Genomic DNA, 8,915 nt, shown 5'->3' with positions numbered 1-8,915 from the left:
AACTTTTCTTCCAAGGAGTAAGCGTCTTTTAATTTCATGGTTGCAGTCACCATCTGCAGTGATTTTGGAGCCCAGAAAAATAAAGTCTGACACTGTTTCCACTGGTTCCCCATCTATTTGCCATGAAGTGATGGGACCAGATGCCACAATCTTCGTTTTCTGAATGTTGAGTTTTAAGCCAACTTTTTCACTCTCCTCTTTCACCTTCATCAAGAGGCTTTTTAGTTCCTCTTCACTCTCTGCCATAAGGGTAGTGTCATCTGCATATCTGAGGTTATTAATATTTCTCCCAGCAATCTTGATTCCAGCTTGTGTCTCTTCCAGTCCAGCGTTTCTCATGATGTACTCTGCATATAAGTTACATAAGCAGAGTGACAATATACAGCCTTGACATACTCCTTTTCCTGTTTGGAACCAGTCTGTTGTTCCATGTCCAGTTCTAACTGTTGCTTCCTGACCTGCATACAGATTTCTCAAGAGGCAGGTCAGGTGGTCTGGTATTCCCATCTCTTTCAGAATTTTCCACAGTTTATTGTGATGCACACAGTCAAAGGCTTTGGCATAGTCAATAAAGCAGAAATAGATGTTTTTCTGGAACTCTCTTGCTTTTTCCATGATCCAGCAGATGTTGGCAATTTTATCTCTGGTTCCTCTGCCTTTTCTAAAACAAGGTTGAACATCTGGAAGTTCATGGTTCACGTATTGCTGAAGCCTGGCTTGGAGAATTTTGAGCATTCCTTTACTAGCGTGTGAGATGAGTGCAATTGTGCAGTAGTTTGAGCATTCGTTGGCATTGCCTTTCTTTGGGATTGGAATGAGAACTGACTTTTTCCAGTCCTGTGGCCACTGCTGAGTTTTCCAAATGGGGCTTGGACTTCCTAGGTGGCTCCATGGCAAACAATCCTCCTGCCTGATGATGCAGGAGTCACAGAAAACCCTTGTTTGATCCCTGGGTTGAGAAGATCCCCTGGAGGAGGAAATGGCAACCTGGTTCAGTAGTCTTCCCAGGATAATCCCATGGATAGAGGAACACTGTACAGGACTGAAGCACTGAGTACCCACACATGCTCACTCAGGAGCTCAGCTGAGCCAGCTTTAATACAGAGCTCTGTAGGCTGCATGCAGTTCCTCTTCCTTGAAACCTCAGAAAGGCAATTTTCAACGACTAGATAATTCTCAAGAATATCTATATATAAATGGTAACTTTCCCCTCCACACTTTTTTCCCTAGGTTCCCAACACTGAAATTAATATTAATCTGTCTTCAAATTTTAATGCATACCTGCTGATGTTGAAAGCAGAATCTGTCCTGTTTGGAAGTGATGGATATATTCTTATATTCAGAGTCACATCTTTGGGGTGTAAACTCTAGAAACTATCTGTTGCCTCATTCTCTTAAAACCATAAAATAAACATTTATTTAAATGTTTTATTTAAATGTTTTAAATGTTATTAAAATCACCATTTAATAAAACATTTTTAAATGTTTTAAAATTAAATAAAATTAAAAATTTAAATAAAACATTTATTTAAATGTTTTAAATGTTATTAAAATCACCATTCTCTGATGTAATTTCTGTGTCCCAGAAAAACTGGAACACTGTTAAGAGCATTTCATATGAAAATTTACATGTTTAAGTTACTCCTCTCAGATTTTTCATCACTCTGATACTTTTTTACACTTATCAAAAGTATGTTATTATAGAAGTCAGCATTATCAAATAGTAATTTAATGACTACAATATGCCAAGCATAACCCTCTTCTTCCAGACTTTCACTCTAATCAAATGACATTAGAATGAAGAGTTCTTCATGATTTATTGACTTAAAGCAGAAATATTTACAAGCTTAAACATTAAGTTGGGGAAATGATCTAGTTCCTTTTAAATACCTCTTTTATTACATCACCACATCCACTTCATTGATTACTTTTAGATATTGAATTATTGAAATGACACATATTTCTTGAAGAAAACATGAACTATATAATTTTAAAAGGAAAAACGGTCTAGAAATAATTGTTATCAACTCAACTACATTGGAATTCTCGCATTCAACTTTAGAGAAACGTGGCCGATATTACCTGACTTCCTGAAGTAAAACAAAAAGGTGACCATCACCATAGTGGCTTAATGTGGCTCTCATTTATCCCCTGATATGATGTGATGAGAGAAGCTTTACTTCTGTGATATTCCTTCCCTTAAACCAATGTGAGAAAATCATTAGGAAAGTCCACATTTGAAAGTATTCTACAGGATACCTCACCAGTATCCCTTAGAATTGTAAGAGCCAAAAAAAAAAGAAAGAAAGAAAATTGAAGAAGCATCTATAAAGGAGATTTGGAAGACATGATGACTTAATGCAATGTGGTACCTAGACTGGATTCTAGACAAGAAAGGTGGCATTAATGGTGGGGGGGGGGTGGCAAGAAACTGATAAAATACAATAAAATTTAGTTTTTAAAAATAATAATGTACCTATATTTATTTTTAATTTATTTTTAATTTTATTGTGGTAAGAACACAACATGACACACCCTCTTAGATTTTAAGAGTACCCATACAGCGTTGGGGCTTGGAAGAGGGGACAATGAAGAGATATTTGTCAAGGGGACAAAGTTTCAGTTATGAAAGATGAATAAATTCTGAAAATGTACAACAATGTAAGTGCAATTAACAGTACAACATTTTATACTTGAAATGTGGTAAGAGAGTAGAATTTAACTATTTTCAACATGAAGTTATAAGACATGAAATTATAAGACATGAAGTAATTTATATGCTAATTATAAGACATGAAGTAATTTATATGCTAATTATCTTGATTGTGATCATTTCACTATATATATATATGCATATACACACATATATAAACATCAACTAAACTTCTTAGATCTGTACAATTTGTTTTTGTCAATTATACCTCAATAAATCTTTAAAAAATAAAATTAAGAAGTATACTTTAAAAAGAAAAATATTTATTAAATAACAAAGATAAATTTTGCTGTGACTTTTTATTATCCAACATTTTTGGAGTCTATGGGAATGATTATGGAGCATGAGGAGAAGCCATTTAAGCTTTTAACTTTCATACATAAATGTTTCTAAAGCTGCTGTTAATGTTTCTTCAGCTTTTCCAAGAAAATAGAATTACATGAGGAAGAAATAATTAATTATAATTGCTTGCCTTGAGGCCTCTGAAGAATAAGGCAAGTGATTTTCTCCAGGGCTCTTGTGCCACAGGGAGTGGAGAGACATGTCTCAACCTCTTTCCCAAACTGCTGAGACCTCCAGAGGCTGGAAGGTAGGGTGCCTTTTCCACCAGCAGGTCTGTCTGTAGGTCTGAGAAAAAATGGATATTCTTTACCATGTAATGTATCTAAAAGATACCTTAGGTTCACTCATTCTTTCATGAGAAAAAGTCTTTTGGGGGAAATTTAGGGTCATTGCCAACATTAAGTATCAGGAACAGGAAGTGCACATTTTCTAGCAAGCTTTGTAGAGAGGGCCTGGCTTAGCTGAGCTCCTTTGTAGTAGTGTCCTGAACAAGTGTTTCCTGGGAGTGGGGAAGCAGAGGGTCTCTGAGAGTTTTCAGGTACATGCCTCTCGAATTCTGTAAGTTTTTGGAAGAATTGTGCAAGGGAACAGAGGTAGGTATTTAAACAAAACTGAATTGAGGAGGATAAAATGAACCTCTGGAGACAAAGAATCAAAAGGTTCAGCTCCAAATCAGATTTTAGAGCACGGGAAAAGCAAATGCTTACTCACAAGAGCAAAAAGAAAAAAAAATGGGAAGAAATTACAAGGATAAAGATTTTAGATACCAGTGTATTCCAGATTCAAAAATAATACAGATTGTTTAAACTATACAATAGCATCATTTGGGAGATAAGAAATGAGATGTTTAATTTGGACATAATTCGGACAGAAGAATCTGAAAATCTACAAGGAAATAAGGCAATATTTCTCAACTACAGATGATTATGAACCCCCTCTCCGCCCCCCATATGGACATTTGACAATATCTGGAGGCATTTTTGATTGTCATAATGAATGTACCAGAGTGATTGGACAGAGGTCAGAGATGCTGTTACACATGGTAGCATGCACAGGGTAGCTTCCTATAAAAATAAAAATCCAACACGAAATATTAATAGTACCAAGCTTGAGAAACTCTGAAAATTATAATCAATAAATAATTTATAACAATGAGAATTGACTTGGCAAGATTTCCTTCTGATTGATCCTTAAATCCTTGGATATCTGAACACACAGAGCCATCAAGAGTTCTCACTGTTATGTGGGACCTCTTGCCTTTAATGCTGAAACATCTAGAACCAGTTGGTTCTAGGTTTGAGAAGTAGAGATGATCTTACCAGAAATGTTAGTCTAAGGAAGAAGTCTTGTTCGTAAGGAAAGATAACTAAAGGAAATTAATTATCTGGTGTGTATGACTCACAGCTCTAAAGCAGGAAAGCTCCAGGTGAGCTGAGATGTGCCACATTGTTAACACCTCACACCATTGCCACCACGTGTTTGTCAAAACCTCTGCACAGCAAAGGGAATGCTCAACAGAAAGAAGAGGCAGCAGAGTGGGAGGAAATATTTGCAATGCGTGTATCTGGTAAAGCAAGGGTCCTCAAATTCCAGGATTTAATGCCTGACGATCTGAGGTGGGTCTGATAATAAAAGTTTTACAGCAAACTAAATATGTGTGTCTTAACAGCCCATTACCCAAACCCACTTAAAACATTTTAGGTGGATCAAAGCAAAGAAGTAGGCTGCAAATTTTGAAATATGTTCAATTCTATTCCTATAAGTTGACAAGGTACAAAGATTGTTGTTCAGTCACTAAGTCATGTTTGATACTTGTGACCCCATGGGTTGCAGCTCATCAGGCTTCCTTGTCCTTCCCTGTCTCCTGCAGTTTGCTCAGACTCATGTCCATTGAGTCAGGGATAAGTGAGTCAAAAAGACTCACTCCAAGGTACCCTCTTCTTGACTGTTCTTCCACTTCCAACACTGAGACCACCATTTCACCCTTCTGCCAGCCTCTGATTTGGGACTTAGAGTCCCACCAGGAAAATATTTTGGAGCTCACCACTTTTCTGAGAGCTTCTTTCACATCCTTGTTCCTCAGACTATAGATCAGGGGGTTCAGCATGGGGATCACTACAGTGTAGAACACTGTGGCCATTCTGTCAATGCCAATATGTTGCCAGAGTGGGGCCGGCAATAAATGGAAAGGATTGTTCCCTGTAAGACAGCAATGGCAGCCAGATGGGAGGCACAGGTGGAAAAGGCTTTGCACCTTCCCTGTGCTGAGTGCATCCTCAGGATGGTGATGAGAATAAACAGGTAAGAGATAAGGATGATCACGCTTGTGATAATCTCACTGAAGGTGGTATAGCACCAATTGATTCACAGTGTCATCAGAGCAAAAAGAGACAAGAGAGGGGGAAGATCACAGAAGAAATGGTTGATCATATTTGATCTGTAGGATGGGATCTGAAGAGCTAAACACAAGTGAATCACAGAACATATAGATATAGAATCACAGAACATTGAGATAGCAACAAGACACCAACTTCACGCAGAGATTTTGAGACATAGTGACCACCCTCCCAGCACCTTCCTACCACCCTCCCAAAACCCGACAACCACCCTCCCACCACCCGCCCAGCACCCTCCCAGCACCCGCCCACCACCGCCCAGCACCTGCCCAGCACCCTCCCAGCACCCACCCACCACCCGCCCAACACCCTCCCAACACCCTCCCACAATCCTCCCACCACCTGCCCACAATCCTCCCACAGTCCTCCCACCACTCGCCCAGCACCCTCCCACTACCCGCCCACCACCCGCCCACCTCCCTTCAGGCACCCTCCCAGCACCCTCCCACTACCCTCCCACAATCCTCCCACCACCCCCCCCAGCACCCTCCCACCCGCTCCTCCTGTGGTGCGAGGGGAAGTTGGGATTTCTCTTGAGTTGAAGCAGGGAATGGGCCCTCATCTCCCGATGAGGTGGGACACACGGGGTTCTAGTCGAGTTGTGGCGGGAAATTCGGCTTTCATCTCGAGTTGTGACGGGAATCTCTCAACCCCCTTGAGTTGCCTAAGGGAGTCAAGCTTTCTCTCTAGTTTTGAGAGGGAACCTGGGATTGTTCTCGAGGTGCTGCAGGAGAAAAGAGCCTCATCTCGCGTTGACAGGGGAATCTCATGGTTTGTCTCGAGTTGCGGCGGGAGGCTTGGGGTTCCTCTGCATGTACCACCAGGAGCTCAGGAGCCTCTCGTGTTGCCTCAGGGAAGTCAAGTCTCCATTCGAGTTGCAAGGGTGTGCACGGGAGTGCTCTGGAGTCACGGCAGGGGAATCAGGCCTCAATTTGCATGGAAGGGGGAATCTCAAGGTGTTTCTCGAGTTGCGGCAGGAAGTGTGGGTTCCCTCGAGTTGCCACAGGGACCTGAGGGAGCCTCTCATGTTGTCTCTGGGAAGTCAGGAATCCTTCGAGTTGTGAGGGGCCTCTCGGGATTCCTCTGGAGTTGGTGCAGGCGACTAGGGCCTCATGTCGAGTTGAGGCGGGAAACTCAGGGTTCCTCTCCAGCTCTGACAGGGATCTCAGGGTCCCTATGGAGATTCCACTGGGGAGTCAGATGTCCTCTGGTGTTGGGGCATGGAACTCCGCTTCACTCTCGAGGTGGCATAGGGGTGTCAGGCCTCCTGTCGAGTTGAGGTAGGGATCAGGGGCTATTTCTAGAGGTGCACACGGGCTTGATGGCCTCCCTTCATGTCATAAGTGATCCTTGGGTGACATTCGAGTCTTGCAGGGGAATGATGGCCTTATCTCGAGTAGATGGGATATAGGAGTCTTTTTTTTTTTTTAAACTACATAACTGTATTAGTTTTGCCAAATATCAGAATGATCCGCCACAGGTAACATGTGTGTCCCCATCCTGAACCCTCCTCCTCCTCCCTCCCCCATCCCTTGGGTCGTCCAGTGCACCAGCCCCAAGCATCCAGTATCGTGCTCGAACCTGGACTGGCAACTCATTCATACATGATATTTACATGTTTCAATGCCATTCTCCAAATTTCCCCTCTCCCTCTCCCACAGATCATAAGACTGTTCTATACATCAGGTCTCTTTGCTGTCTCGTACACAGGGTTATTGTTACTGTCTTTAAATTCCATATATATGAGTTAGTATACTGTATTGGTGTTTTCTTGGCTTTACTTCACTCTGTAATAGGCTCCAGTTTCATCCACTCATTAGAAACTGATTCAAATGTATTTCTTTTAATGACTGAATAATACTCCCATTGTGTATATGACACAGCTTCTTATCCATTCATCTGCTGATGGACATCTAGGTTGCTTCATGTCCTGGCTATTATAAAACAGTGCTGCGATGAACATTGGGGTACTCGTGTCTCTTTCCCTTCTGGTTTCCTCAGTGTGTATGCCCAGCAGTGGGATTGCTGGATCATAAGGCAGTTCTATTTCCAGTTTTTAAGGAATCTCCACACTGTTCTCCATAGTGGCTGTACTAGTTTGCATTCCCACCAACAGTGTAAGAGGGTTCCCTTTTCCTCCACACCCTCTCCAGCATTTATTACTTGTAGACTTTGGATCGCAGCCATTCTGATTGGTGTGAAATGGTACCTCATAGCGGTTTTGATTTGCATTTCTCTGATAATGAGTGATGTTGAGCATCTTTTCATGTGTTTGTTAGCTGTAGATGGGGATATAGGAGTCTTTTTGAATGGTGGCACAACCACTGGAGTTCCTCTCGAATTTCAAGGTGGGGACGGGCCTCCTCCTGATGTGGCAATGGAAATGTTGGGATTCCTTTGCAGACGAAGCAGAGGAATGGACCCTCATCTCGAGATGAGGAGGGGAAACCGGGGCTCTTCTTGAGTTGTGGCGGAAACTCGGGGTCCTCTTGAGTGGAGACGGGGTATGTCGGGGAACTTCTTGAGTTGCCTAAGGGTGTCAAGTACCCTTTCGAGGCTCAAGAGGGAAGGTGGGATTCTCTCAAGACTCTGCAGCAGAAAGGGGCTCCATCCTGTGTGAGGGGAGAATCTCCTGGGTTTCTCGAGTTGCGGCAGGACACGTGGAGTTCCTCTTGAGAGGCGATGCGGACTTCAGGGACCCGCTCATGTGCCTCAGGAAAGTCAAGTCTCCATTCGAGTGCGAGGGCCTCTCAGGATTCCTCTCCAGTCCATGCAGGGGCATAGGGCCTCATCTCGAGTTGAGGCTGGAACCTCAGGGTGCCTCTCCAGTTCTGACATGGATCTCGGGGTTCCTATGGAGTTTCAACAGGGGAGTCAGGCCTCATCTCGTGCGGAGCTTGGAACTCCGCTTCCCTCTCGAGGTTTAAAAGAGGTGTCAGGCTTCCTGTCAGGTGGACACAGGGTTCTGAGGCTTTTTCTCGAGGTGCCACAGGACTATCACCCGCCCTTCGTGTTTTGAGTCCATCCTCGGGGTTCCAGTCAAGTCCATGCAGGTGAATCAGGCTTAGGCTGGAGTGGATGGGGAAATGGGGTCTTTTTCAAATTGAGGCATGACTGCTGGGGAGTGTGCTCGAGTTTCAAGGGAGAACCGGCTCCTCCTGAGGGCCACCGGCAACATCGGGATTCCTTTCCTGAGGAAGCAGGGGAATCGACCCTCATCTCATTAGAGGAGGGGGAAAACGGGGTCTTCTTGAGTGTGGCGTGAAATCGGGGTTCTCTCCTAATGGGATGGGTATCTCGGTGACCTTCCTGAGTGGCATTCAAGGCTGTCAAGTACCCTTTCGCATTTCAGAGGAAACGTGGGGTTTCTCTCAAGACACTGCTCTAGAAAATGGCCTCATCTCGCGTTGAGGGAGAAGAATATCGTGGTTATTCAGGGTGTGGTGGGAAGCGTGGGGTTCCTC

At 43.2% G+C, this 8,915-nt stretch overlaps 1 pseudogene; it reads right to left on the bottom strand.

The window, feature by feature from the left end:
- Positions 1-1,625: 1,625 nt before the first annotated feature.
- LOC112581404 overlaps positions 1,626-8,915 on the bottom strand; it is an 8,122-nt pseudogene continuing 832 nt past the window's right edge.

Source organism: Bubalus bubalis, chromosome 22 (genome assembly GCF_019923935.1).
Source record: "Bubalus bubalis isolate 160015118507 breed Murrah chromosome 22, NDDB_SH_1, whole genome shotgun sequence".
NCBI lineage: Eukaryota > Metazoa > Chordata > Mammalia > Artiodactyla > Bovidae > Bubalus > Bubalus bubalis.
Note: the sequence above shows the minus strand (reverse complement) of the source record. Positions and strands in the feature narration are given on the sequence as shown.